The sequence below is a fragment of the Corvus hawaiiensis genome, chromosome 11 (assembly GCF_020740725.1).
Source record: "Corvus hawaiiensis isolate bCorHaw1 chromosome 11, bCorHaw1.pri.cur, whole genome shotgun sequence".
Classification (NCBI taxonomy): domain Eukaryota; kingdom Metazoa; phylum Chordata; class Aves; order Passeriformes; family Corvidae; genus Corvus; species Corvus hawaiiensis.
The window spans coordinates 13,727,682-13,743,495 of NC_063223.1; the positions used below are offsets into that span (position 1 = coordinate 13,727,682).

At 46.9% G+C, this 15,814-nt stretch overlaps 2 long non-coding RNA genes and 1 other non-coding gene across 3 annotated transcripts in view; all 3 read right to left on the reverse strand.

The window, feature by feature from the left end:
* LOC125331826 overlaps window positions 1-8,665 on the reverse strand; it is a 32,245-nt gene extending 23,580 nt beyond the window's left edge. The window contains exon 1 of the long non-coding RNA XR_007206226.1: window positions 8,560-8,665. This is a non-coding gene — a long non-coding RNA (uncharacterized LOC125331826). The remainder of the gene's footprint in view (window positions 1-8,559) is intronic.
* Window positions 3,876-3,958, reverse strand: TRNAL-UAA. Its single transcript has one exon. It is a non-coding gene; the product is annotated as a tRNA-Leu (tRNA).
* Window positions 8,666-8,784: 119 nt separating the features above from the next.
* On the reverse strand, window positions 8,785-15,212 carry LOC125331753. Its single transcript, XR_007206165.1, has 4 exons — window positions 15,069-15,212; window positions 14,034-14,105; window positions 10,522-10,917; window positions 8,785-8,926 (listed from the first exon to the last, which is right to left on the reverse strand). It is a non-coding gene; the product is annotated as an uncharacterized LOC125331753 (long non-coding RNA).
* Between the last annotated feature and the right edge of the window lie 602 nt (window positions 15,213-15,814).

A 15,814-nucleotide genomic window follows, 5' to 3' on the forward strand; every position in this document is an offset into this window, starting at 1 on the left:
GCTGGGGACGAACAAAGCCTCTAAGCTGTTCAGGTCACATCTCACAGATGGGCCAAAAAGTGAAGCCAGGGACTCCTGACACAGATGGTCACTGGAAGCATCATGCAGACTAGACCTTGCCAAAATGTGATGGTGGATCCCCACAGCATCCAATGGAGCCAGCACTGTCCTTGCCCAGCTAAGCACAGAAAGGTCTTCTCTGGTCATATGGGCCGTCTTTCGAGTCAAACACGTCCCTCAAAGCAGATATTTGCACCATAAGCTGGTGCCACAAGCACAGATGGGACTCCCAAACCAGGAGATCTATAGAGAGAGATATACACATAAACACAGGTATCTCCATATACCAGGTGGCTGATACAGGCCAGAAGCTCCCTACTTCTTCTCAGCCATCACCTCTCCAACAGGTCTGTCCATCTCCAAAAGGCTGTGCAGCTGCCTTCATCATCTCCTGACTCTGCTCTGCCTTTGAAGAGTTCCTTGGCAGCCCCATGCACACACCTGATCCTATAGAGCTGCTCCATAGCATCTAACACGGAGAAGTAGCGCCCCTTAAAGCAGTGCCTGAGCCTGGTTTTCAAACTCCTAAAGAAAAGAAATCAACAGACAATTGGGTGATGGAAAAATCACTCTGTACTGGAGATACTGCTGAGCAGCAGTGGGGGAGTTGTCCATCCCTCTCAGAGTGTTTTCTGAGAGCCTGTAATCACAAGAGACAGATACCTCTCAATATATGAGGACAACACCACAGCCCTTTTGTGTCATGGCACAGCTCATATTTCAGACACACAGTGTTTCCCCCAAATTTAGGTTCCTATGATTTACATCCTCATCTGGATTTGGCACTTAGCTCCACTGGTGCACAAGTGCAAGTTCAAACATAGGATTAAACCGCCACCAAATGTTGGGGTGGGGCACTGGATCCAGACCAGCTGGGAGATGCCTTGTGGGGTTTCTAAATCCTCCTGTGGTCCAAAGGCCACCAATACTCCACAATGCACCCAGACAGCCCATGACATTTTTCACAGTCAGTGAGCATCTGGGGCAGAGCTCAGAGCACCTGCAGGCAGGTGTAGGCAGAGGAGGCAGAGGCACAGGCAGAGGCACAGGCAGAGGCACAAGTACCAGCTCTCGATACTCAGCAGCCAGCAATTAGAACAGCAGCATTACAAGACTAAAGCAATAACATTTTTGTTTATCTCCTAAACAGTTAGCTCATTTTAGCACTCTGCCTCCAAGTGCTAGGTAATAACAGGATGCAAGGCAGGCGGCAGCTTTCAGTATCCAAAACAGTGTGGGTGCATCTGTGATTGTAAAGTGGAGAGTTGCTGCTCCAGATCCCCAGGCCTGGAAATGGTGTGGTGGGAGGTGGTGGTATGAGCCATAGGTTAGACTGGGTGTGGGGATTTCTCAGGGAGACAGAGTGGAGGCAAGCTAGGCTAGCTGCTCTGGTGCCTGTGGACTGGCTTTGACCTACATCCTTTGAAGATCTGGCTCCCTGTTCCTGAAACAGCCCACGTTATTCCAGGACTGTTTTGTTTTACCTAAGTATTTGATTTATTTGATGTTCACATGTCCCAGGATCTAATCTGAGACCTGCAAGCAGGATCACACAGCAAAAGACAGACTTACAAAGATCCAAAAAAACCCATTTCATTTAGATTAGGCTAGGCCATTATTGTGGTTTAACATAGGAATTGATTATTATTAGTATGCGTATTGAGCTTAACAGCTTCGATTTGTATCTATTTCATCACTGTTAATCTTTGATAAATATGTTTTTAATAATCTCTGGGTATTTATTGAACATAAAGCTGTCATGTGAAATTGAGAGTAAGATTGCTAAAGATACTTATTATACACTACTTCAACACAAATTCATTATTAAAAACCTTTCACCGAGGCTTACTTTTAACCACAACATAACTGATGTGGATACTGCATAGTTAATCTATAATAAGTATATTTGCAATAAACTATTGATATTTAACCTGCAGTAACTGTCTTAATAAATATGATACATGGAAATGGCTTTTGGACAAGCTGCTCTTTTTTTAGCTCTGTCAGACCCTTGGAGGATGTGGGGTGAGAAGGGGGAAAGCAATGGCCTAATAGAAGGCAGTTCACTCATCAGTCCCCACAGCCCTCCCCTGCCCTGGCCACTGGACTCATTGCTGTTTCAGTCCCCAAACCTGCAGCCCCAGGCTCTTACTGGGGTCTGTCATTTGGTCTCAGTCCTGACTCATATTAACATTTGGCCCCAACCATCCCTATAACTCTGGTGGTCTGTGCCATACAAAGGCTGTTAATTCAGCTCCTGATGCCCCCAGATGATGCTCTGTCTGCCCAATAGTTTTGCAAAGTGGATAAGCGCCCTCAAGGGATCTGAAGCACACAGAACCCATACCCCTGGGGCAGTAAAAACACAAGCTTTGTGAGAATATGGATCAACAGAAAAGCTCAAATGAGGAGATTTCAGCTTTGAACTCAGCAGAAGCCACCAAATGCCTTTGACACATGAACTAGACAGGAGTCTGACTCCAAGCCATCAGAGGCAAAGGACTTGACACACAGTGCTGCTGAGACCCCCTGGGATATCTCAGAGATGTGTTTGTCATTCTTTACGTCACTTAATGACTGAGGTTAGTTGCAACAAGCCAACTCTAGCAGAAACGCACATAATTTCCCTCCCAGCACTGATCAAATGGGAGAGGAGCAGAATAATTCCTCCCCTGTCCTCTCCCCTGGGTCCTGCCCCATTTGTTATATGGCCACTCATACAGGTGCTGTAAGCCTTCCTGGAGGCCACTGTCTGATTCTCACGTATCAGAGAGAGCCAAAGATTTTAACGTGCAACTTTTAATTGAGCTGTATCATCTGCCACAAACATGAAATTAATGGTCCTACATCATAATCATAAATTCATACATAACCCCATGCACCAGCAAATAACTCTTTGCAGTGATACTACAATGGTAAGCTGATTTGCAAGAAGCACACACTACCCAGGAATCCTAATTAACCAAATTAACACCATCACTTCAAATCATGTCCCAGCAGTAGGACATTTCCGATTGGCCTCGGGCTGGAGCAAAGCAGCCAAATGAAAACCTGACAGCATCTCTGTGAGTCCAGCAGCCTAACCCTCTACTGGGGGAAATATCTGCTGCCCATGCATGCACACAAGGAAGGGAACAAAAATCTCGTGAGCATTTGTAGGCGCTGACCCAAGACAGAGCACAGCACAGTGACACCGTGCAACGGAGGAGCAGCTCGCAGCTCCTCATGCATTTCCCAAATCCAATCAGCAGCACAAGGAACCCCTTTCTGCCATGCTGGCTTCCTCCAGGGGGTTGTGACCCTGCCAAATCCCCTCAGAGAGTGCCAAATGTTGCTTTGAGTGAGTCTGCAATGGGTCGTGGGGAGGAGATGATAAAAGGAACAGTCTCCACAAACCCCAAACCTGTCTCCCTGAACCCACTTGTTCGCACTGGTCTCCCCTTGTGACTTGCCCAAAATACTTAGTGCTCAACACCTTTTTTTTTCCCTCCTTCTGGGTAGTCAGGTTTTTCTATTTCTGCCATAGGAAAAACAAGTTGCTATTTTGGGAGCATGTGGGACTCAAGCCTATGACGGTCGCAGCACTCCCTGCATGGAAGATGAGATCCGCAGCCTGTGTGCCAGAGGGACTGGCTTGTATCTCTGTGCACATTCAGCCTGCATGGCAGGGAGGCCCAGTCCCACCAGGGTCCTCACGCTGGAGCATGGAATGGCCTCAGCTCCCCAGGCACAGGGCCAGAGATCCCGTCCCTGCTCTGAAGTGATGTTCCAAAAGCTGGGCTGGGAACTTTGGAGCTGGAGGAAAAGGAGGCTCCTACCAGAAGTGGGGTTCGAACCCACGCGGGCATGTGCCCATTGGATCTTAAGTCCAACGCCTTCACCACTCGGCCATCCTGGTGGGCTCTGGGCTCTCCCCTGGCCCACCAGCTCCTCCCTGAGAGCTCACAGCTCACCGAGCCCTCGGGTCCCAGCCCAGGACACTTCCGAAGCCCAGTGACACCATTCCCTCCTCACTGCTTTCTTTAATGTCCCCAGCAACTGATGAACACCTCTTTGGGAGACAGCAGGTCTCATGGGCCACGAAGGATGGCACAGGCCCTGTGTGCCACCCCAGGTCCTTGTGCAAGGACCACAGTCACTGGTGGTGATGCCAGCAGGGACCCTGGAGCAGGAGGGACACCTCTGGGAGGTCCCTCCTGACCCCACTGGGTCCTCAGGGGAAGGGAGCAGCTCTGACAGCCTGGCAGCTCTCAGCCAGCCACAGCACACAGTTACAGCCCTGGCTTTGCACCCCAGGTCCCGCTCCTCACCCCCCTCCTGCCTGCATACAGTACTCTACTAGGACATTTAGCTGGGACAGACAGTGCTACAGGAAGGTCTTTATTTTTCCTTTGAGATGAATTACAGCTTTTTTTCCATCATCTAGGGAAAGAAAAAAACCCAAACACCACTATTGAACCTCATGGGGTTCAAACCCACAACCCCCAGGTGCCCATGTTCAGGAAGTCTTAGCCCTTAAGCCACAGGAACCCGATAATTTCTGTTTCTGAATTTAGCCACCCTCAATCTTCTCAGGCCAGCACCTTCACACAGAGATGTTATCACACAGAGAAACCCTGCCAGGCCCTTTCACCAGAGGATTCCGTCTGCTGGAGATACTCTCAGCCAGGCTGTCTTGGTCCTGTTCTGCTTCAAAGTGAGAGCAATTTCCTCCTTACTTCCCCAGGGACTGCTCGTTGCTTTGCCCTGGGGTAGCTGAGCCACTTGGAGGGCTTCTGATTGGCTGATGGAAAGGGAGAGGCACTGAAAAGGGATATTTCCAGGTCTCAAAAGAGGGTGACACAGAGCTCCTCAATCTGGGGGGGTCACCCTGGCCTCCAGAGATAACTCACAGGTACTAGATAGATCCCAGTCATCCCATGGGAGAATGCTGCACGTCCTCGGCTCAGAGGAGGACTGGGTCAACCTATTCATATGTTGCCAGGAGGAAAACTCACAAGAGGGGACAGAAACTTTCCTTTTTTACCCTGTTCATTACAGCCACAGCAATCTGCCGTGCTGGTCCGTGTGTGCAGAATCACAGCGCAGCATCCCTGGATGCCTCCAGCTGCAGCACCCACATTAATATCAAATGAAGTCATGCTCACAAAGGGTGTTATGCTTGCCAGCTCCCGAGGAATCTGCTCCTAATGAGCGACTTCAAAGCATTAATGAGCTTGCAAAGCTCTCCTCTTCGTTTACAGAGCTGGATCTCACACGCTTGGCATTAAGACAGGGGTCACCCATCAGCAGAGGAGAATGCGTGTGCATGTCAGCGAATATAATATATTTGTCATCCTCTAAGAAGCAAAGATTAATCATGCCCTCCCCAAAAGGAAGTTTTTACGCCACATCTGCTCTTCACAGCATGGAGGGAAGGGACCTGCCCGCCAGGACGTCCATGACCCACACTGCTCAGATCCCCAAAGAGCCCAGCTTTGAAGCTAACAACCCACCTTAACCCCTTGGGTCCAGGCTGGGAAATGCTACTTGGATTGGCAGCCCGAGGGATGAATAAAGCGGTGGAATCCTATTCCAGTGAACGTTTAATGCATGCATGGAGGAAGGGAGGGATAGTATGGATGTGTGAGAGAGGAGGCTTGACTGATGCTTCCTGCTCTGTGGCATCCTTCCAGCACTGGCAAGAAAAGGAGATGCTGGCCCAAAACAGCAGGGCTGCACAATCTGTCTGCTGCTCTCTCCAGGGACCACTCTCTCCCAGCCACAACCCCCTCCAAGCCTCCCTGAGCTAACCATAAATCCTTGTGTTGAAACAGCCTCCAGTGCCTGGCCACCAGCCCATGTGCACCCATTTGAGGGGCTGAGCCTGTCCATTGTGCTGAGCTGGGAGGTGGCCACACAATCAAACTGTGGGAAGGGACCAGCCTGAGCACAGACCTGCTGCTGGGCACTGATTGCCCTTCCTCCCGAAGCCCCTGAGCCTCTTCAGCCTTCCCAGAGCCCTCTTTTTGGCTGGTGTTTCTGCTGGAGCAGGGAGGGTTGGATGAGGTACAGGACAATGAGATATCAGCTTGTTCTTGCACCACTGCTGCCCAGCCTTCAGACAATCTCCACCTACAGCCTACAGAGGTGCTGGAGTGGGGGCAGCTCAGCTTCCCTGGCATGGTTCAAAGTTACTATGACACATATCCAAGGGGGTCACAGGTACAACCTGTCTGTATTTAAAAATTCAGCTGCTTCCCAGGGTCTACCCTGGCTGTGCATCATCCACAAGGTTGGTTGGCTTCACCTGCAAACCTGCACAGAGCCCTGGCTGGGTCTGGAGTCAGCCTTGCCTCTGGCAGGGTTGTAATATCAGCTGAATTACATGTACTGTCTTGGATGTCTCCTGTGCAATCCCAAGCCAGTCTGGCTGTAGCTTGCTTGCAGTACCCCCACGAAATGTCAGCTTGAAGATGACACAGCTATAAGCTTTCAGAACACATGTTCTGCCAGAGGAAGACAATAATGTCCTGAAGTCAGAAAGGTGTCATCCTTTGGTTCAGAAACACATTGGCAATGTTAACAGGAAAGCTGTTTTTCCCCTCTTCTCCCTCCAAAAGAGATCTTCTGGCACTTGGTGTCTATTCAGTAGGTCTGTGTTTAATTTAAATAGCCACTGGAGGCAACTCTGTCCCACATGCTGATACTGCAGCTGAAGAGTGGCTGATTGGTAATTAAGAAAAAAGATACAAAGCCTTAAAGGTAAGAGCAAAGTAAAGTAAAATTACACTTTGAGAGATTTCAGACCAAAACTGCTCCGCTTTATTGATGTGGAGGCAAAAACATTCTCAACATCATCGCTTTAGAAACTAGTTGGAAAAAGGGAAAAGTGGGACAGGGTTCTCCTCTGTGCTCCTCTTGAGCCCCTTCCCTGCTAAGAAAGAAGTTCAGCACATGGGCTATGCTCCCTTTGGAGCTCTGTGACCTGAAGGTTTGGCAGCCCTGCCAGGGTCATCTTAGGTTAAGCATGAGAGGACAGCTTGGCTCCACCTTGTGCCATAGACTTGGGGGGAAACTTCATGCTGCTTATAGCTGTGTTTGTGTAGAAATTAATGGGGAAGGTCTTAGGACTTTGTCAGATTTAAAACACACTACTGGTGTCCCTCATGTGTCTGGAAATGACCACATTTTTAGAGTAACTGGAGTTCATTGACAAAGAGTTGAACAGCATTACTATTTAACTGGTCCTCAGTAGGTTTAAGAACAAACAGGCAAACAAGCACAGAAGATCACTCTTGCTCCCTGCCTTTCCTCCCTCTTGAATGGCAGTTCAGGAAACCAAGCCAGCCTTTCTTTGTATTCAGACGTTTTTCGTTATAGGATGGCTAGAAAATACATGTTGTATTGCTACGGGTGAAGGCTTATACTCTGCAGAATTTGACACGATGCCCTGCTGCTCGTTGGCTCAAATCAGCCCCTTTGGAACTACAAACCTTATGGTGCTGTGTAGCTCCAGAGGAAAGGTCTTCCATGTAGCTTGCAAGTACTGGTGTTTGGCCAGAAAACCAAAGACCACTTACTGTGGGCACAAAGACTCGATTAAAAACCAGTGGAGTTGTGCAATTACGGGAGGTAATTTATCCCAGAGGGAAAATATGTTTTCTTTGTTGAGTAAATTCTTCCAAAAAAACCAACAAAAGCCCCATCAAACCAAAAGCAATGCAGCTACCAGAGCTAAAGTAGTAGTAAGTCACAGATAATAACAGATTTGCCTACTTTCTCCTGCTCAGAAGTGGTGTCCCAGATGTTTACAATTTTCCACAAGCTATTGCTAGTCTAAATTATTCTTCCAGTTATTTTCCACAAGTATTTCTTGGACAACGGAAAGTTCCTCAAAAATTAATCTTGAGGGTTCAAAGTAGCCTGGTTTTGAACTGCTTTGATTCTGAGTGGGCTTGTAAGGAGATGTCAGGAATGAATGGTGATGGTTCAGCATTTCAGAATCATCAACCGTCCATATTGAATTATTCCTAAAGATGTTCTGGACAGGATGCACAAGTAGCTCATCAAGACTTCACCTTTGTTCAGTCTGAATTAGATTTTGTGAAAGATACCATCATGGGCACATCTTTCCCTATGGCCATTCCATGTGTCTTCCAAACAGAGAAAATGAGTCACAGCTTTGCAGAAGGGAAAGCTCAAGAACACAACAAGGATCACAGTACTGCAGTACTGATGCCTCAGATGCTGAGTGCCCAAACCATGAAGTCATAAAGGGACCTGATGTAAATTAGACATTCACTGCATGTTCATCTGCTCTTGCCTAATGCCGTCAGTCAGCTTTTCTACAGTCACTGCAGAGAGAAACTTGGCCAATCCTGACTTGAGGCACATGATCCCTTCCAGCCCCACTCTCCATACCTGAACCTCAGCATATTTTAATCTCCAGAGGTGTGTGAACCAGGCTCTACTAAGGTCGTTCCAAAATCACACAATAAAATCTTATGTGTTACTTACTTTTGGCTGCCTTTTCACATGACAGAGGAGTTAGCTCTGGTAAGCAACAGCTCAGTGGAGAACTCCATCCCTTCTGGGACCATAACTTAGGAAATACTGCAGCAGCTCTCCTTTGAATCAACCCAAAGGGGAAAAGGAGGTGACTGAGTTACACATGGACAAATACCAGCAGAAGAGTTTTGCATTTGTCAAAAAAGTCTCCTGCAATTATTTAAATACCTCGGACAAAAGTGCTGGAATGAATGGGAAAAACCTTTTGCGCTCCACGTGCAGCATCAGCAGTGCCCTCTCCTGCTCGTTAGCTCAGTGGGGAGGTGTGCAGGCAACAGATCACATCCCAGATGTCAAGGTGCATCTGCATGAATTCCTAAAATGACATGTGTTCTTTAGCCCAGAGCTTGGCTCCAGGCTAAGAGCTAAATTTGATGTTCTCTGCGGCTAAAACTTCTTCAAAAACCATCCCAGGTTAATTAGGGAAGGGAAATTTTGGCTGCAGTCTGTTCAAGAAGATTGACTTGGGAAATAGTATGAAAGTCGCGGTTTTTGCAAGAGCAAAGAGAAAGAACAGACTCATTTCTAAAAGCCCTGCACCTAAGAACTTCAGAAAAGTGCAGAACTTCACTGAAATACAATAAAAGGGATTGCCTAAAAGCAGAACATCTCCTTTGGCTCCACATACCCGTTCCCAGAGGCACCACATCATTCCTGCTGCTCATAAAACAGCCTCTGCCTCCTTTTAATAGTTTTATTTTTAGGCTTCTCATATTTAATTCTCCCTTTATCCTTATGTAAGGTGCTTGGAAAGGCTGCGGTGTCAAACAATAATTACATCAGAGAAAATTTAGAATCCACAGTGTTAAAATGAGCCTACTCTTGACAAGTGAATGAATGTAGGAAGTGAGGGGATACAGTTCGGTCGAGGAGAGCACCCAGCTGGCAGTGTAACAGCATCTCTCGTGGGCTGGGGGCACCCGCCCTCGGCTGTGAGCAGGCTCAGCCTGCAGCACATCAGTTCATGCCTACATTAGCGTGGGATGAGATGCAGGTGCATGTTCAGGCAGTGCTGTCAGTGCCTCTCCCCATGAGAAACCTTGAGCTAGGCAGTTTTGCCATCCACTTACCACCCCTGGGTGGGCTAAAGCGCATGTAGCTTCACCTCAGCTAAGGATCGGGCATTCCTGGGGCCAGGATGCATCCCCATGACCACCATTAGTCTGCTTATATTAGAATTAGAAGAAGGAGAAGATCTGTCTGCTTCACCCCATCTGTGTTTCTGAGGATATGGGTACCTACCTCAGGCAGGATTCCAGTACCTTTATAACTTACTCCCCACCATCTGTGCTGAAGTAACTGGACATATATCTGCTGTGCTAAATTAAATTGTTTTAAAGTTAGAACTCAAACTGACACAACACTGAATCTTGGACTATACCCAAGTATTGCCACTGCCAGGGTGTTAAAGGAACTCACTGGTGATAATCTCCAAGCACCTGGGTTGTGTTTTCCAGTGAATAATCAGATTAGGGTGAATTTGATCCTCCACCCATGGAGGCCATGCAGAAATCACTGATGACTGAGACTTCTGTGGGTGACCAAAAACTTATGGGGAGACCAGGAAAATATTTTCCTCTCTAAAAGAGAGCATCACCTGCCTTACAGTGGGTTCCAAGTAGAAATATTAAAATGCTGACAGGTATCAGCTATCTGTCATGCAATGTCTAAAATCAGGTTGTGGAGAAGAGTAGGTGTACAGAGTGAGCTCACACATAGTACATACAAGAAGTTTTCTAGGGATAACAAGTTTATGGAATATATATATTTTTCCCCATATGGGTTCCCAGCTGGACTTCTTTGCTGCCTTGGAAGAGACCAACTTGCTAAAAACATCAATAATGTCAAAATCCAGGATCCTCCTAATTAGATGCGACCTTTGAAGGGAACTGCTGAAGGCTGAGAACTCACCTGCTTCTGTAGCTTACCCCTGCCTGCTAGGGGGACAGCAGGACCACGGGCATCTCTGTTTCCATTTGTTGCCTTGTAACTCATGTTCATGCTACCAAGGTGAAGGAAAAGAGCCTTATAAAAGAGAAGGATCGGGATGAAGGAGGGCAAACCCGTGAAGTTCCACAGCTTCAGCTCCATGGTCAGTATTCTGTCTGGCATTTGACACTCTTCATTTTGTTTTTCCTGATCCACTTCATTCTCATCAGTTGGCTCCTGTCCTTCCCATCCTTTGCTCCTCCCACGGAACAGAGGCCTTTGAGGGGCAAGGCCATCTCCAAGTGGAACTGGCTGCCAGGAGAGCGTACAACACAAGCAAGCTATCCCAAATCACGTGGCTGGTGGCTTCCTGGGAAACTGGAAAAGAAACTTCTGAAGTTAAAAAGATAGAAAAAAATCAGTTCTTCAAATTTATGCTGATTTGCTGCAACTATGATTTTCTTTTACACTCAGTTTTCAGAAGAGCCACAGTGAAATGAGTACTGAGCCCCTCTAAAGTCCTATGGACATCAAGCACTTCTCTCCAAGGGCTTCTTTCAGAACTTCTGATCATAAACTACAGACAGACAAACCCTGAAATATTTCATTCTTCATTTGCTTCCTTTTGGTTTGACTTTTTTGTGTGTTTGGGGTTTTTTAAAGTAAGATATAGTCTTTCTTCTGGGATTTACAGCCTGAGTTTGTAACAATTAGGCAAAGTAAACCATGTGGAGATTTTTTATGATCTGCTTTAAACATAAAGTTCTGGAAAGTAGACAGTGAAATTATTATTATTATTTTGCTGAACAGCTGTGCTAAAGCGCAGAGGAAAGACTGAAAAGACACTTCTATTTGTTTATTTGGCTTTCAATTGCTACGACAAAGCAAATCACAGCTTTGGTCTTGGTCCACAATTGAGTTAATTGGTAACACCTCAAATCGTATGTCCTAAAAAAACTCCTAATTAGCAACTAAGCACAGGATAAACTAGGTAGCATGTGTTCATTTGTGCTCCAAGAGGACCAGCCAATACATAATAGACAGTTGACTGAAGACCCGAAAGCATCTGAATTAATGTGTACATGTGCAAGAGGGGATGTGTGTATGTGTGTGCACATTCTGTCCTGTCCTGTGTCCATACAGCACCCAGCACGATGGGGCTGGGCTCCTTAATGCATTCTCTACACAACTGGGACCCAATCTGAAACCTACAAAGAGTCCTTTCTGGGAGACTTTTGCTGCCTCTGGCAGTGTCTCGGTCAGAGCCTGCTGAGAAATATTTGCCATTTCCTTCCCTGGTTAATTTCAGAGAGCTCCCAAGGAGATTCCCTCTGTTTGCTCTTTCATTTACCATTCAATCCCCTCACACTGCAAGAAAGTACTCAGAGCACCAGGGGAAGAAATGGTCCAGATATGAGCAGTGAAGGCACTGGGAAAGAAAAGGCAGATGTGCAAATACCTGCTCAGTAAAAAGAAGGCTTCTGGAGACAGTGCTAGAAATCATACGCCTAGGCCAGTAATTCAGGCATCCAAAGAACACACTGTGAAACATGGGCAGCACAAGGATGAGGTGACAGTTTACACTGGAGTGAGCAAGTGCAGTCAGAGTCCTTTAGCATATGCCTGCAATACAGGCCCAGGGCCAGGGGTCAATCTATTGCCTGCCTGATGATCCCCTAAAAGGAGTTCCTGCATCTCAGTCCATCTTTAGTTTGCTAAAAGCCTGCAGCACCAGTCCATGGCAGGACAGCTGGTGATGCTGGGGAACTACCTCACTGCCACCAAAGGGGAAGATTGGTAACTCATGAAGGCAGCAGCTGTGTTTCACTCCTTAGCAGCATCTGGGACATTTAAGGCTGATGGATAAAAGCAGGAGGCCATAAGACTGACACTCAAAAGCTCAGTAAGCTGAGCTAAGCACTGTTGGGTGCAGAAACAGAAGAAAAGACAGTAGCAGAGCATTTTCCTGAAATGCAACATTAGTGGAGATGGATGAGGGAGAAGTTTTGCAGCAGCTGTCCATGCTGCTTTCTTTCTCCTTTCTTTCTCTAAAGCTCTAACATGGACAGGAGGGTCTGGTCACTTCCTCCTGTCTAGCCCCTTAGGGACAACCACCCAAAATTTTGGCAACTCCAGTACAGCTACATGGAGTTGGATGTGAGAAGCAGGGAGATGGTGACACACTGCCCAGTCTCTCGCTAGTGACTAAGCCCAGCACAGGGATGGGAACAAAATAGTCCTGTACCCAGGCTGATGGAGGAAGACAGGATGTGCTCCACCAGGTGCAAGTATCTCCCTCCAGCTCTCTTGCATGCAGGTGAAACACAACCCATGCCATAAGGCCAGCAAGTGTTTAACAAAAGCCCTTCCTTTGGCACTCTCTGCTCTGCTGTTTGCATGGCCCTATGAGGCAGATTGCTGTCTCCTATTAACTAAATAAACAAGCAGCAAAAGTTGAGCAAAACGGAAACACACACACAGCTTGTCTGCAAATAGAGACAAACGCCTCCATCGCATGGCTGCACCCAGCTGTCTGCCTGTTACCTGCTTAAACAGCTCTAATTTCACATTAAGGTCAATGCAATCAGAGCCTCTCCTCCCAGCTGGAAAACCTGGCTAATGAAACACTCAGGTTTGTGTTGAGTCCACTTCAGTGCGCCAGCAGAGTGTTTTGAGGAGCTGAGGTGGGTGCCCTGGCCCTTCTTCCACGAGGGTGAGTCCCCAGCCCAGGCTGCAGGAGAAGGGCTGAGCAGGCAGTGGAGAGAGCTGGGGCTGCTCTGCAATCACCTGCTGAAATGATGGAGCACCTCCAGCTTTCAGCCAGGGCATTCTCCTGCCGGAATAATCCCACACTGGAGAGAGAGTGCAGAGAGCAGAGCCCTGCCCAGGTCTGCTGAATATTCTCCTGAATACTCCAGACTGGTTCCATTTCTAGAAAATGGTATTTATACAGCTTATGCATCCCTTCCCTCTGTCATTCACACAGCACTCTTGCTTCACCCTGAAAATATACATGGGCTGAGTAAACTGCCTTTATATATAGTCTGAGGGGTTTGACTTTTGAGCTTCATTTTTTACTCTTCAGTTTCTTTTAGCTTCTCCTTTCTGAAGACTGGAGCTCCTGACCAAGTTTCAATGAAGTCCGTGAGGGTGACAAACAGCCAGACAATGATCCCTTGTATGTAGGAAGCTATTTGACTTGATCTACATTCTCCATGTTGCTCAAGACAAAATTTAAAAAAAATAAAAACCCACCCTTAGTCTTTCATGCCTTCAAAGTAACTGTTCTGAGGATAATTTAAAGTATTGAGACATTGATTCACTAAACATCATTGGCCTGCTTATATGTGGGCAGACAAAGTCACCCATTATTGGTGATTTATTAGCTGTAGCTACTTCTTTGATCTTCCCCAACACTGTGCACTCGATATCCTGCTCCCGTGAGGCAGCAGGGACAGCAGCCCTTTCAAGACTTTCACATTATTGTGACTTACAGTTCACGTCTATGGAATCACCTCCACTTAAGACACTGCATCTTACTGGATTCAGGGGAATCTTCCAGAGCCCTACAATATATGCAAAACCAGAAGTTACTTTTGGATTGAGAAATTATGATACCAGCACCTCTAAATTGCTTTTAGTGGCATTCTGTGCTGCCTCGGGCTCAGAAGTGCTTAGTTTGCTGACAAAAATCATAGACTCGCACACATTGGAGATGGAAAAGCCCTGCTAGCTTCAGCTAGTCCATTTCTCCTACCAGGGAGGGAATATTCCCAGCAATCTGTTTTCCCCGCTACTTTGTCTTGTCTATTTTTAAACATCCCATGTAGCAAAAATACATTTGGATTGTCAGGATTTCAGAGCCAAGTTAGCTGTGGAAGTACCAGCTGTAGCCTAACCTGCTTTGTCTGGTGGCAGCAGCTAAATTGCTCTCTGCTGCCTTTGAAGTCAATGGTAAAAGTCTTATTGGCTTCTGTGGGAGCATTCTCAGGCCTTTGGTACGGATGATTGGAGCAAATAGCTATGGAGCACTGATAAGCCATTCCTACACTATCACTTTCCAGGCCGTAACTGCATTTTAATAGGCAAGAAATTGTCTCAGCAGCAGTCAGGGTGCAATAACAGCAAAGCCATGCAGAGCACGCGACAGACCGGGTCTGCACAGAAGTCACTCCTGCCATGACCACACAAAGTCATATCCACAAGCCCAAACAGGTTTGGTGAATTACGTGATCCAAGGGGAACAGTGAGAGGCAGCCCCTTTTGTACCTCCTTGAACTCTAAAATCTACCAGAGGTCAGTTCTCTTTCTAGATAGCTCCAATGTGTTTTCCTTTTTCCCTTTTGCTGTTTCATTTAACACCATGAATGAAGGGAGCTGGGCACATTAGTGTCCCCCTTTACCCACCTATCGTGCCTTGACTAGAATATAGCATAGGTATGGCACTGCCCTACTGTTTTAGCCAAAGAAGACAAAAAAAGACTGGTTGTTGAATCACAGAAGATGTTACCATATAAAACTTGACTCACCTTCTCCAGGATAAAGCTGCCAACAGCTACCCTGTGAGATGGAGCACTCAGCACCGGCAGTGACACGGCCCCGGTGCAGCTCAGTCCTTTTGCTTTCTCTTTTAATTTCAGGAACAATGGCAGGTAGTGAGAGCCAGGGCTGGATTTCATTTAACCATTGTTGTGCTCTGCTGGGACAACTTCCTCTGCCTCCACATTTCCTGTCTGGAAGTTCTCCCAAAAGGATGGATTAACCAATATATGACCTGTATGGGAAATGCACTTTATTGAAGCTATTTTTCTAGGGTGGAGCTGAACAGCACATAGCTGCACTACGTGAGAGATGGTAAAAAAACGCAAAAAATTAACTGTATTCAGGTATAACCAGGATGTAAGGAGGCAGAGATAATTATATCTTGCTGTAATTTTTGCCTGTATGCAGAGGGTACTGTCCTTGCTTGACAAAGAATGGGGGTACCACAGCATAACATCAGCACAGGGGAAGGGACTTTCTTGTGCCATAAGCGCCGACTGACTTATACCACTATGGCAGCCCCAGCATCATAGCAAGGACAACCCACATGCTAAAGCTCTGTGGGCATAAACCCCTATCCAAAACCTGGTTTTTTTCACACTATGGAAGCAAGTAACACAGCCTGTGGGGACAGCTGTGATGGAGGTCAAGCACGGTTCAATCCTCTCTTTTGTATAAGGCTACAGCAATCAGTAGGGGCCATAAGTGTCCCAGAAACAGTCCCACATTAACT